Genomic DNA, 25,745 nt, shown 5'->3' with positions numbered 1-25,745 from the left:
TGGATACCCCTGCTCTACACCTACCCACAAGGTAAAATATTATCACCTGATTCCTTTTCTTATGATTTAAACTAGAAGAAAGCCTTAGTTTTAGATTTCTTCTGCCCAATCCTGACAGAGTAGGGTGGTAGTCAAGGTGAGAAATGACTCTAATACCCAATATAGACAGGTATACATTTCTTTAATTCTATATAGCTGAAGCCATTTTTTTCACAATTTCTTCTTTCTGCTCAGTAATAGAACAAAACACACAAAAAATATTAACAATGACTGCAACAACAAAATTGCTTAATTTTTTCTCCTTTAGGTTACTCAGTTTATGGTTTAAAAGTTTCATTTGCATAATTATTCAGTCAATTTAAGATTTAAATTTACATAACTCAAACTTAAAATGTCCTTTCAGGGCTACCCTCTTTTTTTTAATGGTTGTCCCTGCCCCATCTTCCTCCCTGGATGATGTTTGGGTATTGTGGGAAACCTGGTGAAAGAAGTAGAAAGACATCTAGTTTACCTGCTCTTTACTAAACCACACTGACTCTCATCAAGATAACCCATTCCAATTTGTCTTAGGGTAAGTCCCTTTATCCTTACTGTACTCATTGATGATATAAGTTCAGCATAGGTAGTTTAAGATGATCAGGACAACTAAAGACTTTGAATAAAGGGGGCATGAGAAAGTCAAGAAATTCCTCCCAATGATAGCAATTATAAAAATCAAAGAAGGTTATTTAAAACAAGTTGAAAGACCTGAAATAACCTAAATTGTATTTAAAAATATGTGTTTAATACAAAAAAGGCAGGAGAGAAGAAATAAAGTGAAAAATGAGATAAGAGAAGTAGAAAACAATTTTTTAAATGGTAGACCAAATCCAATCATTTCAATAATTACCTTAAATATGAATGGACTGTGCACTTCAAAAACAGAGAGTGCCAGACTGGATAAAAACAAAAGTTACATTTTAAATATACATAATCAGATTTAAAGTAAGTAAAAGAAGGCCGAGCACGGTGACTCATGCCTGTAATCCCAGCACTTTGGGAGGCCAAGGGGGGCAGATCACTGGAGGTCAGGAGTTTGAGACCAGCCTGGCCAACGTAGTAAAATCCCATCTCTATTAAAACTATAAAAATTAGCCCGCCATGTTGGTGCATGCCTGTAGTCCCAGCTACTCGGGAGGCTGAGGCAGGAGACTCGCTTGAACCCGGGAGGTGGAGGTTACAGTGAGCCAAGATCATTCTACTGCACTTCAGCCTGGGTGACAGAATGAGACTTCATCTCAAAAAAAAAAAAAAGTAAGTAAAATAATAGAAGAATATATACCATGTAAATAATAATAATAAGAAAACTAGAATGGTTAAATTAACATTATATATAAATTATATTATATATATTATATATAAGTTAACATTACATATAAAATATGTATAAGAATATTCTAGAGACAAAGAGATGTATTGCATAAGAATGTATTCATCAGGAAAATATAAAACTTATAAATTTACATTTTCCTAGTGACAGAGTGCCAAAATGCACTGAGAGAACCAAAAGAACAAATAGACAAATCCACAACTATAGTTTGAGATTTCAATACTCCTTTCTCAAAAATTTATGGAACTACATAGAAGACAGTAAAGATATAGACTTGAACAATACTAGCAACCAACTAAATTTAATTGATCTTTATAGGACACTTCATCTAACAGCTGATGAATATACATTATTTTCAAGTGTACATGTAGCATTCACCAAAATACATCATATTCTGGGACATAAAATAAGTGTCAATAAACTTAAAGGGATCGAAATCATATAGTATACATTCTCTGACTATATTAGAAACCAATAACACAACTATGTGAAAAATCCCTAAATATTTGGAAATTAAAGACTATAATTCTAAGTAGCCCATAGGTAAAAGAAGAAATCACAAGAAAAAATTAAAGATATTTTTAACTGAAAGAAAATAAAAATACAACATGTCAAAATTTATAGGATACATCTAAGGAGGTGCTTAAAGAAAAATTTATAGCTTTAAATGCACATATTAGAAAAATCAGAAAGCTAGCATCAACAACCAAAGCTTCCGCTTCATGAAGGTACAAAAAAGGAGTAAAAAATAAAAATGGAAAGAAAACATAATAAATGAATAAAAGAGTAGATCCTAATGAAATATAAAATGACCAAGAAAAAAAATCAATGAAACAAAAATCTAGTGCTCTGAAAAGATAAATAAAATGTGTAAATCTTTAGCTATACTGATCAATAAATAAAGAGAAGATAAAAATTTTCGACATTAGGAATAAAAGACATGGCATCACTATAGACTTTACAGCTATCAAAAGCATAATAAGATGATATTGTAACACTTTTATGCAAATTAACTTGATGACATAGATAAAAATGACTAGAACTTTTAGTAATATGTAAAATAGAAGTGGCAAGAAGGGACATCTGCACCTTGTTCCTGATTTTAGAGCAAGGGTCCCCAACCCCCAGGCCATGGACTAGTATAGCTCTGTGGCCTGTTACGAACCAGGCTGCAGAGCCGGAGGTGAGTGTATTTACAGCCACTCTCTATTGCTCACATTACCACCTGAGCTCCGCCTCCTGTCAGATCAGTGGCAGTAACAGATTCTCACAGGATCACAAACCCTATTGTGAACTGTGCATGTGAGGGATCTAGGTTGCATACTCCTTATGAGACTCTAAAGTCTGATGATCTGTCACTGTCTACTATCACCCCCAGATGGGACCATCTGGTTGCACGAAAATAAGCTCAGGGATCCCACTGATTCTACATTATGGTGAGTTGTATAATTATTTCATTATATGTTACAATGTAATAATAATAGAAATAAAGTGCACTATCAATGTAATGCACTTGAATCATCCTGAAACCATCCCTCTCGCCCTGATCCAAGGAAAGATTGTCTTCCACGAAACCAGTCCCTGGTGCCAAAAAGGTTGCAGACCACTGCTTTAAAGGATCAATAACTATTGAGTTCACCATTAAGTATGATATTAGCTGTGGCCTTTTATATACGGCCTTTAATATGTTGAAGTGTGTTTCTTTACCTAATTTTTTGAGAGTTTTTCTCATAAAAGGAAATCGAATTTTGTCAAACACTTTTTCTGTGTCTATTGTAATTATCATGTGATTTTATGCTTTATTCTGTTAACGTGCTGTATCACAATAGTTGATTTTTACATGTTGAGCTATCCTGCATCCCAGCTATATATCCCCCACCTGATCATGATGTATTATCTTTTTAATGTGCTATTGACTTCAGTTAGCTACTATTTTATTGAGAATTTTGCATCTATGTTCATCAGGAATATTGGCCTGTAGTTTTCATTTCTTCTGGTATCTTTGTTTAGCTTTGGTATCAGAGTAATGCTGGCCTCATAAAATGAGTCTGGAAGTGTTCCTTCCCTCTTAAATTTTCTGAAAGTGTTTCAGAAGACTTGGCATTAATTCTTCTTTAAATGTTTGCTAGAATCCACATGTATATACATCTTTTCCTGAGCTTTTCTGTGTTGAGAAGTTTTTGACTACTGATTCAATGTCCATTCTAGTACAGATCTGTTCAGACTTTCTATTTCTTCACGGTTTAGTCTTAGCAGGTTGTTTGTTTCTTCTAGGTTATCCAGTTTATTGGTGTGTAATTGTTTGTAATGGTCTCTTATGATCTTTTTTTATGTAGTCTCAGTTAAAATGTCTTCTTTTTCATTTCTGACTTGAGCCTTTTCTCTATTTTTCTTAATTAGTCTAAAAATTTGTCAAATTGTTTTTCAAAAAACCAACTCTTCACTTTGTTAATTTTTCTGTTTTTCTTTTTTCTATTTTATTTGTGCCCTAATCATTATTTCCTTCCTTCTGTTACCTTTGCACTTAGTTTGTTCTTCTTTTTCTAGCTCTTTGAGGTGGAAAAGTTTTTAATTAAGAGCTTTCTTTTTCTTTTAATTTAGATATTTATCACTGTAAATTTCCCTCTTAGAACTTCTTTTGCTAGATCTCAAAAGATTTGTTACATTATGTTTTTGTTTTCACTTGTGTCAAGGTATTTTCTAATTTCTTTTATTTCTTTTTTGACCTAATGGTTGGTTAAGAGTGTGTTGTTTAATTTCCACATGTTTTCCTTCTGCTATTGAATTTTAGCTTCATTCCATTGTAGTTAGTAAAGATACTTGATATGATTTCAATCTTCTTATATTTTTAAGACTTATTTTGTGAACTAACATGTGCTAGAGCTATCCTAGAGAAAGTTTCATATGCATTTGAAAAAAGTGTATACTCTGCTGTTTTTGGATGAACTGCTCTGCATATGACTGTTAGGGCTATTTGGTTAATAGTGTTGTTCAAATCCTCAGTTTCTTTATTGCTCTTCTGTCTGGATATTCTATCCATTATTAAAGTGTGGTATTTAGGTCTCTTACTATTACTGTATTGTTGTCTATTTCTCCCTTCAGTTACTTTAATGTTCACTTTTTTATATAGTCTGATATTGAGTGCATATATATTTATAATTGTTATTTTTTTCCTGGTGGGTGGACTCTTTTATTATTACATAATGTTCTTCTTTGTATCTTGTGACAGTTTTCACTTAAAGTCTATTTTTTTCTGATATAATTGCAGCCACCTATTCTCTCTTTTGGTTACCATTTGCATGGGATATAGTATTCTGTGTTTGTGTATATATTTATTTTTACAAACCAATTTCATATTTTCTTATATTATTATGTCGCTATTTAACAGTTTTTATTTCATCTTGGAGAATTCTCTTTAACATTTCTTATAATATCTGTCTAGTCATGATAAACTTCCTCAGCTTTTGTTTGAAAGATAGTTTTGGCACATATAGTATTCTTGGTTGGCAGTTTTCTTTCAGAAATTTGTATTTATCATCCCCCTTCTGGTCTGCAAGGATTTTGCCGTAAAATTTTCTAATACTCTTATGGATATTCTCTTGTATGTAAGAAGTAATTTTCTTTTTGCTGCGTTCAAAATTATCTCTTTATTTTTGACTTTTGACAATTTGATTATAATGTGGCTTGGTGTACATTTCTTTGGGTTCACTTTATTTGGTGTTTTTTGAACTTCTTAAATATGATGTCTATTTCCTTCCCCAGATTTTGGAAGAAATCAGTCCAGCCAGAGAGTTTGGAGGCTTCTAACAATTCTTTCCTTTTCCAAAGAGAAGCAGGAACTATGGGTTTTTGTCTGTTTACTCTGTGCAGAGCTGAGGGGTGGGGACCTGTGGTGTCTACTAGTCCATGCTACTATCTTCATTCTCTCCCAGGTGGCTAGACTATGCTGGACCTGCTAAAGCTCCAAGACTGGTAAGTCTGATGATATTTATTTGGGAAGCCCAGAGAAGTTGGGGCATTGGATGTGTAGATTAAATCTTTTCATCTTCAGGGGGATGCTGGGAGCTGGGATATTTTCTATCCACTCATTTTTTGCTGATCAAGGGAGAAGATCTATGGTATCTACCAGCCCAGTGTGTCGCCATTTCCATTATTCCTCAGGCAGACAGACTGGGCTGGTCCTGTCAGATCTCCACTAATGGAAAGACAGAAGCCAGTCCTTGGGGACCCTCCTCGGAAAAGTTGAAGCTCTGTGCATATAAACTAGTCACTTTCATCCCCTAGGAGAAGTTGAGAGCTAGAGATTCTCCTCTTGATTGTATGATGCCATTGCTGGGGTTTTGGGTTCTGGCAAGAAGATGTTCTGAATCTGCCTTTTAGTATTGATGAGTCTGGTTTCCCATTCACTTCATGTACAGAAGCCCTTCAGTTATTTTCTGGCTTTCTCACAAAATAATTTAGTCATGAGTTTTTGCTGAATCAGTGTGTTTATGAGGAGGGGGACCCAGGACTTCTTATTGTGCCATCTTGCTTTAGTTCTTAATCCAAGGCTATATCTGACCTATACCTTTTTCCTTCTCCAGAAATGAGAAATACCACTGATTTACTAGATGAAATGAGAGTTGAAAAGCAACTAAAATGTTGTCAGTAAATAAATTATGTTAGCTATAACTTCCCAGGCATTAAATTATTTTGCTCTCTATTTTCATGTTATAGTTTTGGATTTTTCTTTAGGATTATATGCATCTACCACTACAACCATCATCATTATTTTGCTGAGAATAATTTGACTTCCATTTCCTGCCTGAGGCCTGGATGCACTAAAATAGGAACTATATTTGCTGCTAAAGTTTGTTCTGGTATTTCGGTGAAATCAGAAATTCTGCCATTTCCAACGCACCAACTCTGATTACATTCTTTTAAATCTGGTGGGCTTTTAATAAAAGGAGAGAAAGAGGATTCTGTTTTCAATTTATCTCTTGTCACAGTTATATTGACTGTTTTCCATTTCCTCAAGGAAGCCATGAAATTAGTGCAATTATCTATGAATTCATATGCTAGTCACAGCATTTATTATAGGCTGACTAAGCAGAATGTCTCAGGTATATGTAAGCCTGTCTTTCAATTGCATGTAGATTTTATTACAACTGGCAAAATACCAACAATTGAAAGTACTACTGAATTCATAGAATCTATTTCTCATACATTTTCCAAACAAATGAATAATGGAACTGTAATTACTGTAATATGAGATTTCATTATTTTGTTGTTGCTATTATTAATAAAGTCATTTTTATAAATGAAAGTTTGGGTACCCTAATCTATTCTCATTGCTTTACCTACCTTAAGAAGCAGTTTTAGATTGGAATATCTCCTTTATTAATCTTTTTAGTTCTGCATGTTATTCCAGTCTAAATCTTAATTCCAGCAGCATGACCCTCTAGTCTGCTCTGGCAATCAGAGCATTGCAATCTTGGAAGTTTTATTGCCTGTAAGGAATTCTAGGAGAGGCATACAATTTTTTACCACATTCCCAGCCAGGAATAGTTATTTTACTCATACAACTTATTGTAATGGGAGTGTACTTTTCATATCTGCCCATTTTGACCACCAGAACATTTTTGTAGAGTACCATTCTTTAATTATAAAAATGACACATTAGGGCTTTCTGCCTGTGGATGCCACTGAAGAAACATCACTAACGTCTCTCTTCCCCCTGCCATCATGTCTAAGTAAGAGTTTCCTAAAGAGCCCAAACAGCTGCGGAAACTCCTCATCAGAGGGTTGAACTTTGAAAGAATCGATGAGAGACTGAAGAGCTATTCTGAGCAATGGAAAATGCTCACAGACTGTGTGGTAATGAGAAATCCAAATGCCAAGCACTCCAGGGTCTTTGGGGTTGTCACATGTGCCACTGTGGAAGGGGTGGATGCAGCCATGAATACAAGGCTACACAAGGGGGATGGAATAGTTGTGGAACCAAAGAGAGCTGTCTCAAGAGACCAGATGCCCACTTAATTGTGAAAAATATATTTGTTGGTGGCATTAAAGAAGATACCAAATGGCATCAGTTAAGAGACTATTTTGAACAGCATGGAAAAATAGAAGTGATTTAAATCATGACTGATGGAGGCAGTGGCAAGAAAAGGGGCTTTGCTTTTTTGCTTTTGTAACCTTTGATAGTCATGACTCCGTGGATAAGATTATCATCCAGAATTACTGTACTATGAATGGCCACAACCTTGAAGTAAGGAAAGCCCTATCAAAGCTAATGCTTCATCCAGCCAAAGAGTTCAAAGTGGTTCTAGAAATTTTGGTGGTGGTCATGGAGGTGGTTTTGGTGAGAATGACAACTTTGGTCATGGAGGAAACTTCAGTAGTCATGGTGGGTTTGGTGGCAGCTGTGGTGGTGGTGGATATGGTGGCAGTGGAGATGGCTATAATGGATTTGGTAACGATGGAAACAATTTTGGAGGTGGTGGAAGCTACAGTGATTTTGGCAATTACAACTATCGATCTTCAAATTTTGGACCCATGATGGAAGGAAACTTTGGAAGCAGAAGCTCTGGTCCCTATGGTGATGGAGGCCAATACTTTGCCAAACCATGAATGCAAGATGGCTATTGTGGTTCTAGTAGCAGTGGTAGCTTTGGCAGTGGCAGAAGATTTTCATTACTGCCAGGAAACAAAGTTTAGCAGTAGAGTAGAGCCAGAGACATGACAAGGAAATTACAGATTACAACAGGTCTGCGAACTCAGCCAAACACAGTGGTGGCAGGGCCTAGCTGCTACAAAGAAGACATGTTTTAGACAATAGTCAGGTGTATGGGTAAAAAAACTCTAGGACTGTAGTGGTGACTAATTGTATAATAGGTTATTTTAGTTTCTGGTCTGTGGAAAATGTAAATCATTCCAACAAAAGGCTTCAATGTAGAATATTTTTTACTTTTTGCACCCATGCTGTTGATTGCTAAATGTAATAGTCTGATCATGACATTGAACAAGTGTGTCTTTAAAGACAATACATTAGGTACATTTTCACACCTTACTAAGGAAAACATAATTTTACTGCCTGCACAACACCTTTTTTGCTGTATGATTAGATTTAATAAATTTTATTGCTTATAAATAAAAATACATACCCTGGTATATGATTTTTTTAATATAATGTTGTGCTAAATTTACTCAAAGAGTATAATAAACATGTTTATGGCCCTTAATACATATTCGTAAATTGCTTTCCAGAAATATGTTGCTCATTTAAACTCCCACTAGGAGGTAAACTTCTATTGTGAATTTCACCTCCTCTTTACCAAAACTGATGATTTCTATTTTAAAAAATTGTTGATAATTTGGTAAAATTTATTAGAAAGGTAGAACTTTTTATATTTTATTGTCTATTTGCATTTCTTCTTCTGAGAATTGTCATCTCTTATTCCTTTTAGCATTAGAACTTGGTTTTCTTTAGAGCCTTTTATTTTTACAGTGTTCCTTGTTTTGCTCAATTTGCAGCTAATCTTCTGTGTCCTTGCACTAAAACCATCAATTTTATCTCAATTGTAGAGGTTCTGTAACCCTTCTGACTATAACTTTTCAGAGTTAACATATTAGAGGATTTTCTTTCTCACCCACATTTATACAGCTCTTTTTTCATATTATAGTGCAGAATTGGACAAATGCAAGGACTGTCCTCCAAAATTTTTGCTGCCCATTTTGCTCTGGAGTTGGCTTTTCTATCTAGACTGTATCTTTACTTCAGATATGTTCAAATTTGTTTATTTTTTTTTCAGACAGAGTCTCACTCTTGTTGCCCAGGCTGGAGTGCAATGGTGCAATCTCAGCTCACCGCAACCTCTGCCTCCTGAGTTCAAGCGATTCTCTTGCCTCAGCCTCCTGAGTAGCTAGGATTACAGGCTGCTCAGGAGTTTCTCCATGTTGGCCCGGCTGGTCTCAAACTCCTAACCTCAGGTGATCTGCCGGCCTCGGCCTCCCAGAGTACTGGGATTACAGGTGTGAGCCACTGCCCCTGGCCGATATGTTCAAATTTATACCATCTCTTCTGAGATGCAGTGGTAGGACGTGAAGGTTGTTAAGCCATCCTAGGTTTAGGTCAAAAGGCGGACTTCCTTCTACAGATAAGCCATCAATTCTTTGATACCATCCCATGCTATTAAACACATCCTCTAAGACAGTCACTTGAGGTTGTACTATGTATCGTTTCATCATACAGTTCCAACGGTAGTCTGTAAAACTGACTACCAAGTGTCTAGTCACCGCCATAGCAACTTCTACATTGCAGAAAGAAACAATTTGGCAATGAAAATGACTTAAAGGGTGCATCATCTCTACTTTTGAATCATCTGACTTCTTTCCACAGGCAATAAAATTAAATACTCAAACCAGATCAGTGAGGTAAGGATGAACTTTCGAATACATGTTGTTGAGACACCTGGCAGATTTTGTTAAGCCATCCTAGGTTTAGGTCAAATATTGAACTACATTTATATATTTCTGAAATAAGCCACATTTAAAAAAATGATGTACTATCATTTTTTAAAATGTAATGTTGAATTCTATTTGGTAATATTTTATTTAATATTTTGTCTTATATTTAAAAATAAATTGCAATTTAATTTTTTAAAGTCCAGCCAAGTTTTAGGGTAATTTGACCCAGACCACACTTGGTTTCCTGCCTCTTCTGCTGAATCTTATATCTTGGTTTACCAATCACTGAGCCTAGCTCTTCTTTTTTTTTTTTTTTTTTTTTTTTTTTGTCAAAACGTGAACTTGAATAAAGTAACTACAAGAAAGTAGAGAGTCAGAAAAACATGATTTTTAAAAAACGACAAAGATAAAATCTTCCATTGAGACTTATCAACATTTTCAACCTTCTTTAGGGGTATTGTACTTTGTAGCATTTAAAATATTTGTAACATTTCCAAGTTTTCAATTAAAAAATAAGATAGGAAAAAATGAGAAAATTAAAAATAAATTTAAAAAATTAATTCACTGTTTAATTGAAAAAAAAATTATGAACGACTGGCCTAGACTTTGCTTCTTGATCATCTGAATTCTAGCTCTTACACATGTGTTTGGGGACCTTCACGCCTCTCCTTGAAGGGACTTCCTGGGTTTTGCCCCATTTGAATCATCATGTGACTGGTTTCTGTTTCAGGTTCCTGACCCCATTCAGACTAAATTCCAAACAATTTCCATTTGTCTCCTTCCCACTTTCTATGTTTAACTTACTCCTAGGACCATCTGATAAATCCTCAAGGACCAAATACTAATTACTTCTGCCGATAAACTCTAAACAACTGGTTCTTTACTGCCCCCTTGAGGGCCTTGGCCTCCACACACGCTGTGGCCTGTTCTAGAGGTGCTTAGTCCTTGCCACCTGGCTTATTCTCTCCAGAACAAGGACTAGGTACAAAGAATACACTATGCTGAGAGCAGCAGAGAAGACAAAGATGACACCATTCCTGTCTTCAAAGGACGTAAAAACTAGATGGACAGAGAAGTGAGGCTTGTGTGTGTTTAGGGTACAGGGGTTAGAAGGAGGGTGTTGTAAATCAGGCACAAGCATTAGTCAAAAATTAGCTACGAGTCTCAGGAGGCAAAGGGGTGGTTCAAATGACCCTATAATAGTCAAGAGAGGGAAAACGGATGTCACTATGACAATGAGGAAAGACTTCATGGAGACATGCTTCAGAGCTCTGCAAAAGGTAACATCACACACGGACCGTGAGGAGGGAATCCCCTATGGGAAAACATGGCATGAGTGAAAAGATCAGCAGAAATAGGTGAAGATAGGAAGGGGATATTTTGGCTAGAATGAAGGATTTACATGGGGCAGCAGAATGAGAGAAAAGGCTAGAAAGATAGTTTTAATCCAGATTGTGGAGGAAATTACATTTATCTCATCACTAACAGAAGGCTTTCCCTGAAAGCAGATTCTGTTAGTAGGCAAATAGAAAAGAGAATTACAGAGGGGAGTGCAAGAGAGAATCAGATATGGAGGGAATACAGGGCTGAGAATACAAATACTGAGTAGTAGGAAGATGAATAAAAGAGAGAAAAATGTCAGCCCTACGGCTTTTTCTATAGTCTCATCATTCGCATCCTACAGAGCACACAGGTTACATGCTACATGAAATAAGGTATTGCGATCAATACCTTTGGAGATATGTCCTGTGAAGTACAACAGGGACTCAAACCACATAAAGCCTCCAGAAGAACTGCTTTATGACTGTGTGTGTGTGTGTGCGTGTGTGTGTGTGTGTGTGTGTGTGTGTTAAACTAGCAGTCCACAGGTGGGAGTTTTGTTATAAACGGTGCAAATGTTGACTGTAGTTATCACTTGAGCCCGTCAGAAGTATATCACAGACATAACCCTGCCACCCAGAGATAGGTGACTTTTGCCAGTGTTTGGCCATTGTGTGTAGCAGCAAGTGTTTCTAAGCTGAGTTCAGTCCCTATAAGGATCTTGTTATTCTACTAGATGTCCTGATGAGATCACCAGTTTGTTGTTCAAAACAACAAAAAAAGCATAATAAAATTGTCAGTTAAATGAAAAAGCAGCATACCTAACTTGTGTAGTAATTATTTTTTTTGCTACAATAATGAAGTACTCCAGAATGTAGTGGCTTACAGCAGCAATAAACATAAATTATCTCATACGGTTTCTGTGGGTCAGGAATTCAGGAAAATATTTGCCTGGTGGTTCTAGCTAGGAGTCTCTCTTAAGGGTACAGTGAGGATGTCGAGCAGGGACATAAACATCTGAAGGCTTGGCTGAGCTGGAGGATCTACTTACTTACATGGCAGGTAAACAGGTGCTGGCTTGACAGGACTTTTCCATTGGGTTGCTTAACTGCCCTTATGACATTATGACTGGCTCAACCCAGAGTGAATGATCCACATTAAGAAAGAAGCCCCAATGTTTCTTATGACCTAGCCTTGAAATCCTCACATTATAATTCCCATACTATCCTACTGGTTGCAAAGGTCAGCCTCACTTGGAGACAGTGAAAGGGGCCTATACAGGGACTTGCATGCAATGAGACAAGGCTCTTCAGGAAGCGTTTTGGAATCTGGTTACTATGATAATTCTACCATAAAATGCTATTCTACAAAAGAAAGTATTTTGTGTCTTAGCTAAATTGCTATAGTGAAAAAAAGTCACATCCCAATGGCACACATTAGTGTATTTAAGATAATTATTGAGTGGGTATTTAAAAAGAAAAATAATTTTATAAGTAAACACAAATCCAAATAATGAAGTTACAGTTATAGAAGGGTATACCTTTTGGAGTTTGCTATTTATTTTAAGTAATTTTAAAGAGTGTTTATTTGTTGCATGTTGACCTGCAATAGGAATCCCTTTACAAATTTGCATCAGTAAGATTTAAATTTCATTTTTTCAGCAATATGACACACTCAGTTGTGAGAGAAACCCTTTCCAGGGTTTATATTAAAATGATGCATAATAGAGGAAGACAATTTGCCACTCTCTTCGTTGGTTCTGAGCAGAGAGCAGAAAGTATCTCCTCTTCAAATCCCTAACCACCTCTCCCAACAGGTTTGGGGCCTAAAACTACACTGCTTATGTGGCTTCCCAAACTGCAGGCCAAAGGTCTGAGTTACAGTTGCCCTAAGTTGATAATGTTCTCAAGTGCCTGGCAGAAGCAAACATGAACTGTCACTGGGAGAATGTGCTTTAAACACAACCTTCAAATAAGTTGCACTCATGAAATTCTAAGGAACAAAGGCTCAAAATAAGAACTTACTAAACACTTGGGGAGGCCAAATTTCATGAGCAAGGGTCAGCTGAGACAATAAACTGCAGATTTAGGACTTCCAAGAATGCAGAGTTTGGAATTATCAGATAAAGATTATAAAATATTTAACATGTTCAAATAAGTAAAAGAATAAGTGGAAAGTAATGTTAAGAAAAAGAGACTATCAAAACTGACCAGAAAGATTTTTAAAATTAAAAACAAATAGAATTTTTGAAAATAAAAATTTCATAATTGAAATTAGAAATTAAGTGTATGAATTCAATAGGAAAACGGATCAGCTAAAGAGAGTACTAGTGGACTGGAAGACAGAAGTGAAGAAATCATAATTTGTAGGACAGCTAGAGAATGAGATGGAAAACAGCAGAGACTAGCAAAAAGAGCAGTCAGAGTGATAAGGTCCAACTTAAATCTTGCAAGAGTTCCAAAATAAAGAAAATAGGAAAGAGGCAGTATTAAAATAGATAGTGGCTAAGAAATATCCTCAGTGAATGAAAGAAATCAATTTTCAGGTTAAAGAAATGTAATAAATCCCAAGTACAATGAATAAAAAAGAAAAAACAAAAATCCCCAATTCAAAAGTCTAAAGTCAAAGAAAAAAAACAATGAAAATGCAAAAATCAGGAGAAATAGAAAATCCAAAATGGAAAATAAAAAGATAGAGATAAATCCAAATATGTCCATTATTATAGACAGCATAAACTAGTTAAGAGGCAAAGACTGTGAAACTGAGAAAGTCCAGTTATACATTATTTAAAAGAGATACATCTAAAACATAAAGACATGAGAAAGTTGAAGGTAAAATGATGGGCCAGGCATGGTGGTGGCTCACACCTATAATCCCAGCACTTCCCAAAGTGAAGGCTGAGGTGGGAGGATTGCTTGAGGTCAGGAGTTTGAGAACAGCTTGGGCAACATAACAAAATCCTATCTCTACGAGAAATTACATAAATAACATTTTTAAAAGTAAAAATAAGAAAAGGAAAAGAAAATGATGAAAAAAGATTTACCAGACAACAGCAGAAGAGAAGAGGAAAAGGGGAGGGCAAAGGAAGGAAGAGGGATTGTGGAAAAAAGAAGAGGAGAAAGGGAAAAAGAAGAGGATGAAAAGGAGGAGGAGAGGGAGAGGGGGAAAGGATAAGGAAGTGGAAGGGAAAGATAAAGAGAAGGAGGAAGTAGGAAAATGTGGGGAAGAGAAAGAAGAAAGTCAGTGTCACTTTTAGCTAGACATAAAGAAGGCCACTACGTGCTGATAAAAGGTTTAATTCTCCAGAGGATGGATAGAGTCATCAGCAAATAAAAATACAGAACATCCGGTTAAATTTTAATTTTAGAAAAATAACATATTTTCTTGAGTATACGTTTGTCCCAAATATTACATGACATACTCATATTAAAAAATTATTCATTGCTTACCTTAAATTGAAATAGCCTTATATTATTTGCATCCCTGGAGGATGAATGTATCTCCTAACAGCCTCAAAACATATGGAGGAAATAACAGAACTACAAAGAAGAATTGATAAATTTGCCATCATTGTGGGCGATTTTAACACACTCTTAGGTATTTGGCAAGTATTCAAGCTTATTCTAATGAACATCCATATAATGTTATGCACAAAAAGATATAATACACATTTTTTAATGTCCAAATGGAACATTTATAAAATTTGATCACCTACAAGATCACATAACAAGTCTCCATAAATTTCAATCAATTTCTATTTAAATTCTATTACAGAGTATATTCTTTGATTTTAATGTAAATAAGTTACAAACCATTAATAATAATAGAAAAACTGTGTACATTTGGAAATCAAAATAAAGCCTATCATTTAGGAAAAGACAATTATAAGAGAAATTAGAAAATACTTGAAATTGAATGATTTTTAGAAAGCCACATACTAAAACTTGAGAAATATGGCTAAAATAGCATTTTGAAGGAGATCTATGGCCTAAAATGTTTATGTTAAAGAAGAAAAAAGGCCAAAAATGGTGAGATAAGTATTCAACTTAAGTAGTTAGACAACAGAATGCATGCAAAGAAAGCAAAAGGAAAGAAAAAATAAAGATGAGTGAAGTGAAATAAAATGCAAATCAAAGATCTAATAGATCAACAAAGACAAAAACTGGCTCCTAGGAAAAGCTCATACAATTGATACAACTTTAGCAAAATCAATAAAAAGGAGTGAAAGCACTAACAAAAAGTATTAAGATGAAATAGTGATTATAACTTCCAACAGGTCAAAGGTTTAAAGGATAGTTAAGTAGTATATGACAACAAATATGAAAACTTAAGAGAAAAAATTTTCTAGAAAAACATAACTTTCTCATACTAACGACAAAAGAAAATACCTGAATTATTTTGCATTATATGGGATTATTCTATGTGAAAATTGCTTAATAGTGAAAATCTTCTCCATTAAGCAGAAAATAGGTCTAGGAGGTATACTGGAACAAAATTCCAATATTATTTATACTCCCTTAGAAGACAGTAAAAGAGACAATACTCCCTAACTTTGGTACTGAAATCAAAGACAATGTAAGAGAATAAATTACAGGTCAAGTTCATTCATGACATAATTGCAAATATTAGCAACCCAAACATAGTAAAAAATAAAATTGATATAGATAATGAACGAGTTGGATTTAACCCAGAAATGCAAAGTTAGTTCAACATTAGAAAGAATGTTAATACAACTCATGGCATAAACACAGTAAATAGAAAATAAAGATATAATCATCACAATACTGACAAAATTCAAAAACTGTATATGTAAAAACTTAAAAATTACAAAAAAACTGACTGAAAAACTTATACCTAAAAATGATACAGTAAAAGCATTTCCATTGTTTGAGAGAACAATAAGAATTTCCAGTCAACACTGTACTGGATTTCTTAGAAAAAGAATAAAATATGTAAAGATTAAAAAGACAGAAACCCTACTGCCTTTATTCACGGAGGTATATACATAACATTTGCAGAGAATGATTTTGATTATATTTACCATTAGAATTAATAGAAGTTTAGCCTAATTGCTGAATTTACGATCAGTTTATCAAAGTTAAATAATATCCATATGATTTCACTAAATAGTTGAAATATGTAAGTTTTAAAAGTCATTTATGACAACAACTGAAAATATATGTCTATATCTAACAAATATACGTGAAATCATAAGAGTTATTGAAATAAAGACCTTTATTTATAGTACATCTGGGGAGTATATATCATTGACTGTAAGAGTGAATACTATAAAGATGTCAGTTCTCCCCAAACTGATCTCTAGATTTAATGCAACTTCATTTAAAATCCTGACTCCTTCTCTAACTTGAAAAGCTAAATATGACATTATATATTAAAAAAATAGCAAGGAAATCTAAGACACTCCTTTAAAAAATTGGGCAAAGTGACTTGCCTTACCAGATGTCAAGAGCTATCACAAAGCTATGATTTAAGCAATACATTATGGGTGTAAGAATAGACTGATAGGTGACAAGAATTGAATACAAATCAAAGAAACTGATTCACAAAAAAATGAAAAACTGAAAATGTTAATAGAGATGGCATTGCAGATCAGCAAAGAAAAGAATGGCTTTTCCAGAAATGGTTCTGGGGCAACTGGTTATGAATATGAGAGACATGAAATTAGATCTCTACACAATATACAAAATTCAATTCCAATGTATCAAAAACTCAAATGTGAAAGGCAAAATTTTGAAACTTTTGAACCCGGGAGGTGGAGGTGGGAGTGAGCCAAGATTGCACCACTGCACTCCAGCCTGGGCAACACACACAGTGAGACTTACTCTCAAAAAAAAAAAAAACTTTTAGAAGAAAATGTGTGAGAGTATCTTCATCAATTTTTGGTAAGCTTAAGTCATTTGGAAAAAGTAAAAAAGAATATATTTATCACTTCCTACTAGGAAAACTTTCTCAAACAGCATAAAATGTGCAAACAGCATAAAATGTACAAACCACCAAGGAGTAATTAATACTTATTAAAATGAATTAATATACTCCATTAAAATAAACTTTTATTATTCAAAGACATTGAAAACAGTCAAAAGATAAACACAAAGCTGGTAGAGAATATTTGCAATGCAAATAATGGCCAAAGGAATGGTATCTAGAATGAACAAAGTCCTGAGACAATTTTTTAAAAATGCCAATCCAGTAGAAATATATCAGCGAAATATGTGGCTAAGTACTTAACAGAAGAGTTCAATAATGATAGGAAGAGCTTATTAAACTAATGTAAAAGTGTGTAATACAAAGAGTTGCTCATTAGTAATCATGGAAATGCCTATTAAAACCAAAAAGTGATACCATTGCACACATACCACCAGAAGGGTAAAAGCTTAAAAGCCTCAAAATATCAAATATTGGCAGGTAGGCTGGGTAATAAGTACTTTCAAACATTCTTATATCCTATATCCCAACAATCCCATTTCTATTCATATACTCCAAAGAAACCCTGGCATATGTGCCCAAAGAGACATGTTCCAGAACATTCATTAAACTCTTTGCTTTCATAGTAAGAGAGAAAAACAATTCTGTTACCTAAATTATATAGTACTAAAAATAGATAGGCACAGACAATAATGATTTAAACAATAATGTATTATTTTAATTACAGCCTGATATTTTATAAGTTGTTTTTAATTTGCTCTGCTGATAGAAAATAAAAGTGTGAAGGTTCAAGATGTAGCAACTTGCCTGAAATGGTTAAGTAAATTAGCAATTCAACTTATTACCGAACTATATTTTCATCTTTCTGTGCTCTTTTCTTCAGATCTCACAGTCTTCCAACCAAGTCACTAATTTAGTAATTTTCAGTTCTCTTAATAGGACATTTTTAAGTGTCCATGCATGTTTCAAGATATTACTGACTCCATCAACAGTTTTTTATTTCACTACTCAGGGTGAAGATGGCATATGTTTGGTTGTATTAACATATTCTGAATTATTTTCCTTAAAAACTGAAATAAAACCCACAGGGAAAAATAGATGCTTAAATAGGCCAGGTAGTAACCCAATCTGGCAGAGAGTGAAATTTTAGAAGTACTATTCTCCCACTTGCCATGCCTGATTAGGAATGGGAGGAAAGAAAATTAACATTCATTGATCATCTACTATGTTCCGGATGCTTTGCTTTCAATACTTTGTTTAACCCTGAGAAACCCAAAAGGTGGGCATTATTTTATCTGGTTTGCTGAAGAAGAAGCAGAGATATAGTGACAGACAGAGTGAGAGCAGGAGAGAGAGAGAGAGATTTCTTTCTTTCATTCCCAAGGATCCATCTACTAGGTGGTAAAGTTGGGAACCCAGGTCACTCTGGTCCAATCCTCGTGCTTTTTTCTTCATGTTGTGCCATCAAACACAAGGATCTCTATTTGAAGGTCTCATACAAGCCATTTGGTGTTCAGCTTTAGGATCTATGCTTCAGGTCAAGGCCTAAGTGAGAAGAGGATGCAGGATGTCTTAGTGACCTCAGCCTCAAAATGTCTCCCAAGCCCCTAAAAAGAGGTGGAAAAGCTAGCTAAGAAGAGAGTGCCTGCCTGGGAGTAACTGAGGCAAGAGAGGCCTTCCTTTTGCAGAAGCTATGAATAGACAGCCTTGAAACAAAATTCTGCTGGAGGATGAAACTGCATTTCTGGGGACCCCATTACTCTGGAGAGAATAATTCTGCACTATCTGTGCCATGAGAACAGATGTCAGGCTACCTAGACAGGAATGAGTAGACATAAAGGCAAAAGACCAAGAAAGTTACCATGTCTCAGGGAAGGCCAATAAAGACTCAGAGGACACAAGTGAACTCACTGTCTTCACTGCCATGAGCTCTTTCTTGCCCAAAGAGAAGAGAAGGAGCCCTAAGGGAAAATATGGTGTTTGAAATGAACCAGTTGAATTCCTAAATTGATTGAATAGTCACTTAAAAAGACTGTCTTAAACCAAAGACTACATCCTTTGAAGTGATGGTTCATTCTAGGTGTCAACTTGGCTGGACTAAGAAATACCTGAAGAACTGGTAAAACATTGTTTTGGGGTGCATCTGTGCAGGTGTTACCAGAAAGATTGGTGTGTGAGCCTGAGTGGACTAAGTGGGGAAGGTCTGCCCTTGATGTGGATGGGTATTGTCCAATCACTGGGGGCCTGGAAAGAACAAAAACAGAAGAAAGGCAAATTGATCTTTTTCTCCCCTGGAACTGGGATACACTCTTTTTCCCCTGACCTTGAATGTCAGGACTCCAGGCTCTCAAATCAGACTTTAGACTCCAGGAATTACACCAGCGCCCCTCTCCACTCACCTCCACTTTGTTCTCAGGCCTTCAGACTTAGACTGAGCCACACCACCACTACGGGCATCTCAGGGTCTCTAGCTTGCAGACAGCCAGTGTGGAACTTCTCAGACCCCATAATTTTCATGAGCCAATTCTCCTAATAAATCTCCTTTCTTCTCTCTCTGTCTCTCTCTCTCTCTCTCTCTCCTTCTGTCTCTCTGGAGAACTCTGATTAATACACTTGACTACAGGTCTTCTGCTACCAAACACAAATGTAGGCTCATGAACAAGGTGAATTTATTTCCAAAGAAATAGTTGCATGTCTCTGCAAATGATTTGTGCCTATACATTTAAAACCCATGCTGTAAGCATTATTAATCCCATTTTGTAGATATGAAAATCAGCACTCAGAAAAGTTAGAGGCATTTTCTATAGCCATAGAGCAAGTAAATGGCAAAGTAGAGGGTTTATTCGATATTCATTTGTTCCAAAGCTCATTCTCTTTCCACGTCAGTAAGACCTGATTTTTAAGGGGAAAATGCTGAAGTAGTCTCCCTGCCTCTAGACCTCCATATTCTAAGGTGTGGGTCTTGTTCTTGTTTATGTCTCCTTAAGACTGCTGCAGGGCACCCACACGAGGTACATAATGCGTATGATCACAGCAGGAAGTCCAGCGTTACTGAAACTTCATTCGAGAACAACACATTCCCTACAATTGTCATATTTGATAACTACTTAGTGAACAAGAACATCTCATTGAAAACAAATGTCAGTCCCATTAAGACATAATTATTCTCTTCTTCTAGTCTGCTCAAGAAAGAACAGAAACTCTAGACAAATGTGCCTAATTTTGTAAGTTATACACTAACACAAAGCACCCTGCTGTGGGTGCCCTTATTTCCATAAAGCCAAATCTCAGCACACAAAAATACAAGCTCCTACAGTGCACACTTTCTTCCACCTCTAGGGGTAAAGGCAGACTCCCCAGTGGGGTGCCTAACTCAAGAATACAGTGCTATTCCAATCCTAATTAATTTCCAGGGTGTGTCCAGCTCTTCTGATTTTTGCTTTCTATGAGGATGGGGTGCCAGCGAGCCCAGGAAAGGACTGAAGTGGCTTTTTGGATTCTGTATCTGCTACTATCCATATCCCCACTGCCACTGCTCTTACCTACCATGCTCCTACCCCAATACAATGGGCTGCAGCCTGCTGAGCAGTCTTTCTCTGGCAGAAGGAGGGGTGTGGTCATAAAGAACAATAAAAGTTTTATTAAAAGGGTAACCATACTGTATTTTCTGGAAGAATCCATATTCCATGTTTCTGTTCTGAGTTATACTCATAGTTACATTTGTACTCATCAATATCTGCATCCTGCTTATTGGTTTCCCAATCATAGTATTTTGGAAGAATCAGTTGGAGAAGTTGCTGATGAAACTACAAACAAATTGCATATTGTTTCTAACAAACTCATAAATGGGTTGAGACATGAGGAGTGCACCAGGGAGGTCTAATATCTTAGTGCCCCTCCACTGAAAGCCGTAAATATGTATTCAGCATTAATGCAGATGTCAGAATGAGTGCAGTTTAGGAGGAAAGACAGAGAGACAGGACTGCTGGTGGTTTCGGGATTAGCAGCATGTGGTTTCCTGAGCAATTCAGCTCTGGTTCCAAATTTACAAGCATAATCAATGCTATTAACAGAAAAAAAGTTTCTAAAAGATAGGCAAGACTGAATTGCTACCACAAAATTTACTAACATCCCTGTTTTTTGAGTGATTTCTATTTCCCTTCTAATGGCAACCCCAGCTCCAATTTAATCTTACTATCTTTGGGCCAAAATTGCTAAGATAGCCGGTCATCAAATTGTCCGTATTTCTTGACAGCATCCCATCCAAAACTGGTCCTTGATTCCCCAAACTCCTTTCAGAACCAACAATCAACAGCCCAAATATAGAAGAAGCTTCTCCTGAGTGTTCCTTGGTATCTTAACACTCCTGAAGTTTCTCTGGGTATGGTCTTTCTTGCCTCATTAAATTAATCAACCTAACAAATAAATCTGTGAATACAGGGATGTTCCTGATGACTTTTGGTTAGTGAGTTTGACTCCGCCTATCTGTCTTAACAGAAAACTTAGCAATCTCTCTAGGACTTTACCTTCTAAGGGTCTGTAACTGGATCAAACCCGGCTGCTCACCAGTCAGAGGACAAAAACACAAGAAGCGAGGTATGGTGAAAGGAAAGCCATTTCATTAATCAAATGCTAGCAATTGGGAAATGACCAGCCTCATGCCTTTAAAAGATCTATCCAACTTTTGGGGCTGAGTGAAGGGGTTTAAGAAGAAAAGCTTGTATAGGAGATGTGGAGGAGTGTTGTAGGGGGGTGTGGGTCTGTATGTCTTGTTCTGATAGCTATCTTGAGTAATCGCCTGTCTAGAGATCCCGGTGGTGTCGTCTTGGCTTTGGCCCGGTGGGTAGAGGACTAATTGTTCATAACTCCCCTTAAGTGGGAAAATTCTGCAGCTGGGCCTGTACCTGGTTTGTTTCAAAATTAGCCCCTGGAATTTCTAAGCAAGCACATAATTAGATAAGCATGCACTATGCACGCAAGTACCTGGTGGACAAAAGAGAAACCAAGAGTTTTAACATACAAGGCTACATTTTGAGATTAAGAAAGAAAGGAAAAAAACATTTCAAAATGCATTTTGAAGTTAAGCTTCTCAGTTTATAGATCCTCTTACCTACCTAAGCATTTTGTACAAGATCGTGCACACTTTGTGAGAAGAGCTCTAATAAACATAATTATCTCCATTTCCTCATATTTCTAGAAATATGTTTATGATCCTTATAGACAATAACCTTGGACAATTTCACAGTTACCCTACCCTCAATCTTCTCTCAAATTTCCCCCTTTCCCTATCCCACAGCCATTGCACATGTACAACAACCCATAGTAATGGATTTGGGATAAGTGGTCTGGTGGATCACATACTCGTTCCAAAAGATATCAGTAACAGGGTAGGCTCTGCAGTTTCACAGCTATGTGACTGTGCTAGATTTTCTGTTGGCAATCCTATGTTCTACCTTGAATTATAAGTATTGAAAACATAGAAACTACATTTCTCGGATTTCCTCAACAACAGCATTCCTAGTTAGAGTTTTGCTAATAGAAGGCACTCATATTAAATTTAGAAGCAACAGAGAGCCAGAAGCAATATCATTTCTTTCTGGCATTAGCAGACATACTCAAGAGCTTTGGCAGCAGTTGATATGAGGTTTTGAACTGTCCTCAGATATTCTTCTATAAGTCTCTGGCTTTAATGCTGCCAACAGCATTACATCATTGGTAGTAGTTTTCTACAATTTCTGCAACATTCTGATTCTCTGGAAGTTAGTGCAAGCTTTTCCCAATCTTTGCTCCCTTAGCACTTGTAAGTGATTTTGTAAGCAACTAATATCCTATATTAAACCTCATCTTGATTGAAATACCTAGAGTAGTTCTGTTTTCCTGACCCAAACTTCCTGACTGAAAGAAAAAATAAGGTCCAGTACCCAATAGTGAGTTTGTCAACCCTTTTTGCTCCTCCCTCCCTCCCCCTTTTAGTAGTTCCCAGTTTCTACTGTTGCCATTTTTATGTCCATGCATATCCAATATTTAGCTCACTTACAAGCGAGAACATGTGGTATTTAGCTTTCTGTTCCGGTGTTAATTTGCTTAGGATAATGGCCACCAGCTTCATCCATATTGCTGCAAAGGACAAGATTTCATTCTTTTTTATGGCTGCATAGTGTTCTATGGTGTATATATGCCATATTTGCTTTACCCTATCTACCACTGATGGGCATCTAGGTTGATTCCATGCTTTTGCTATTGTGAATAGTGCTGCAATGAACATAAAAGTGTATGTGGCTTTTTGGTAGAACGATGTACTTTCTTTTGGATATATACACAGCTGGATCGAACGGTAGTTTCTAAATTCTTTGAGAAATCTCCAAACTGCTTTTCACAGTAGCTGGACTAATTTACATTCCCAAGAACAGCGTAAAGTGTTCCATTTTCTCTGCAGCCTTGCCAACATCTGTTGTTTTTTGACTTTTTAATAACAGTCATTCTGACTGGCATGAGATAGTATCTCATTGTGGTTTTGATTTGTTTTTCTCTGATTAGTGACATTGAGCATTTTTTCATCTGTTGGCTGCTTGTATGTCTTCTTTTGAGAAGCGCCTGTTCGTATTTTAAAAAGACTTTCAAACATGAAACATAGTAAATTAAATTCTTTGGTGGAATTTAAGTGGCAACATCTGTTTAATGAGAAATATAAAATTTCTGATTGTTATTGCAGAAGTGATTCATGTATTTATAAAACAAATTGTAGTGGATATCAACTAGCTTAGTGGTTTAGATTTAACTGACTGCATTTAAGAGTGATGTAACAATTTCATTTTAAAATGTCCATATTTTCAATGCATAATTATATCCTTTGCAATTATTGAAACATAGGGGAAAAGTCTTTAGCTATCAACTTAAAATTATGAGCAGTTGTACAGTTTTACAAAATAATTTTAGGAAGTACACAAACCAAAGCTATTCACGGGTATCTTTGACTCTTACCCATACCTGCCCATAAGAGAAGAGAAAGGCTACTGCAAATGGATTCAGAAGGCAAAAATTTCCTTTCCAAAAATCAACAGTCGATTATGGATTCATGTAGATTAATATATCTTTGTTGAGTTCCAATGCTCCCTTCTCTTTTTCTCACGTTTATCGCTAGCCCAAGCCTTATGCTTGAATTGACTTCTTCCTGTGTCATCTGCTGTCCTTGCAACTTTAGACACTGACTCTGTTTCTTACACCATTACCCTTCTACTACTAAATAATGTTAGTTAATTGATCTAACTAGTGCAGGTTAGTTGATCTAACCTGTATTTCCTTCTCAGCTTACATCTTTAAATTTTCCCCACAGGACAATTAGTCAAATCTCAAACATTCTTGCATCTTCCAGGTAGATCTGGTACGTTGCTCGTTGACTTAGTCTTGCCTTTGGGATTCTTGATAACTTTACACCCGGCCTACGTAAACTGGTGCGTTCTCTGATCTGTGTCCTGCATAAATTGTTCTGCCCAACAGTCTGGCTTCTTTCCAAATCCTGATCCATTTTATTTGTCTGCTTTATCACTGCCAAAAATGTGGCATAATAATTAACAGTTATTGATAATAGCTGTAGGTTGATGAGAAAAAATAATGCATAATAACTTAGACTTTGTTTGCTTTATATTTCATGTCATAGAAAAGACCTTTAAACTAGCATTTCATATAAAGTTCATCTGCTTAGTAAAGGGTTCTGCTCTGTCTTCTTTTATTTTCATTTTTCCTTTTTTACGTATTATTATTATTTAGAGATAGGGTCTCACTATGTTACCAAGGCTGACTGGCCTTGAACTCCTGGGCTCAAATGATCCTCCTACCTCAGCCTCCTAAGTAGCTGGGACTATAGGCACATGGCACATGCCACCACACCCTGCTTGATATGGTTTGGCTGTGTCCCCACCCAAATCTCATCTTGAATTGTAGTTCCCATAATCCCCATGTGTCATGGGAGGGAGCTGGTGGGAGGTAATTTAATCATGAGGGCAGTTATCCCCATGCTGCTTTTCTCATGATCATGAGTGAGTTCTCATGAGATCTGATGGTTGTTTTAAGGGGCCATCATGTGAAGAAGAAGGTGTTTGCTTCCCCTTCCACTATGATTGTAAGTTAAGTTCCCAGCTATGTGAAACTGAGTCAATTAAACCTCTATCCTTTATGTATTACCCAGTCTTGGACAGTCTTTTCTAACAGCATGAGAACTGACTAATACACTTCTTGTTTTCTTTTAAAAGGGAGGATTTCCAAGACTAACATGGATGTCCAGGCTTCTCTGGCCAGTTAGCCAAGCTGAGATCATAATTATATCAATTACCTAATAATCATGCCTGCACACCCCCACCTGCCAGAGTAGCAGCATCCTAGGCCTTCTTGGGTTTTCCTCTCTCTCAACGCCTCTTAAGGAGTGCTCAAGACCAAGGGTAACCGAGATTTGCTTTTGTCCCCCAGTTACACTGTGTTTTCCTTTTCCTCTGGAGCCACTCTATCCTCTATCGTACTTTCTCTTATCTCTTTCTGTGGCTCTAGAACTTCAGCACTCTCTTGCCTGATGGCACAAGCTGGGGGGCACAGGTGGGAGGCAGTAGATGGATATAAAGGACCAGTGCTGCTTTCCCCCAAGTCCTCTCCTTTACCATTGCTTTCCTATGAA

General features: G+C 36.2%; 1 protein-coding gene and 1 pseudogene across 2 annotated transcripts in view; one reads left to right on the top strand and one right to left on the bottom strand.

Annotated features, from left to right (window-relative positions):
- The window catches only part of LOC129466899 (LINE-1 retrotransposable element ORF2 protein), a 258,698-nt gene that overhangs the window by 33,216 nt on the left and 199,737 nt on the right, over window positions 1-25,745 (bottom strand). For both annotated transcript variants that reach the window (XM_063621306.1, XM_063621307.1), the window contains one exon: window positions 14,584-14,673. The gene's annotated coding sequence lies outside the window, so the exon portion shown is untranslated. The remainder of the gene's footprint in view (window positions 1-14,583; window positions 14,674-25,745) is intronic.
- Window positions 7,229-8,065, top strand: LOC129466781 (heterogeneous nuclear ribonucleoprotein A1-like; annotated as a pseudogene).

Source organism: Symphalangus syndactylus, chromosome 17 (assembly GCF_028878055.3).
Source record: "Symphalangus syndactylus isolate Jambi chromosome 17, NHGRI_mSymSyn1-v2.1_pri, whole genome shotgun sequence".
Lineage (NCBI taxonomy): Eukaryota > Metazoa > Chordata > Mammalia > Primates > Hylobatidae > Symphalangus > Symphalangus syndactylus.
This window is presented reverse-complemented; position numbering and strand designations above follow the sequence as displayed.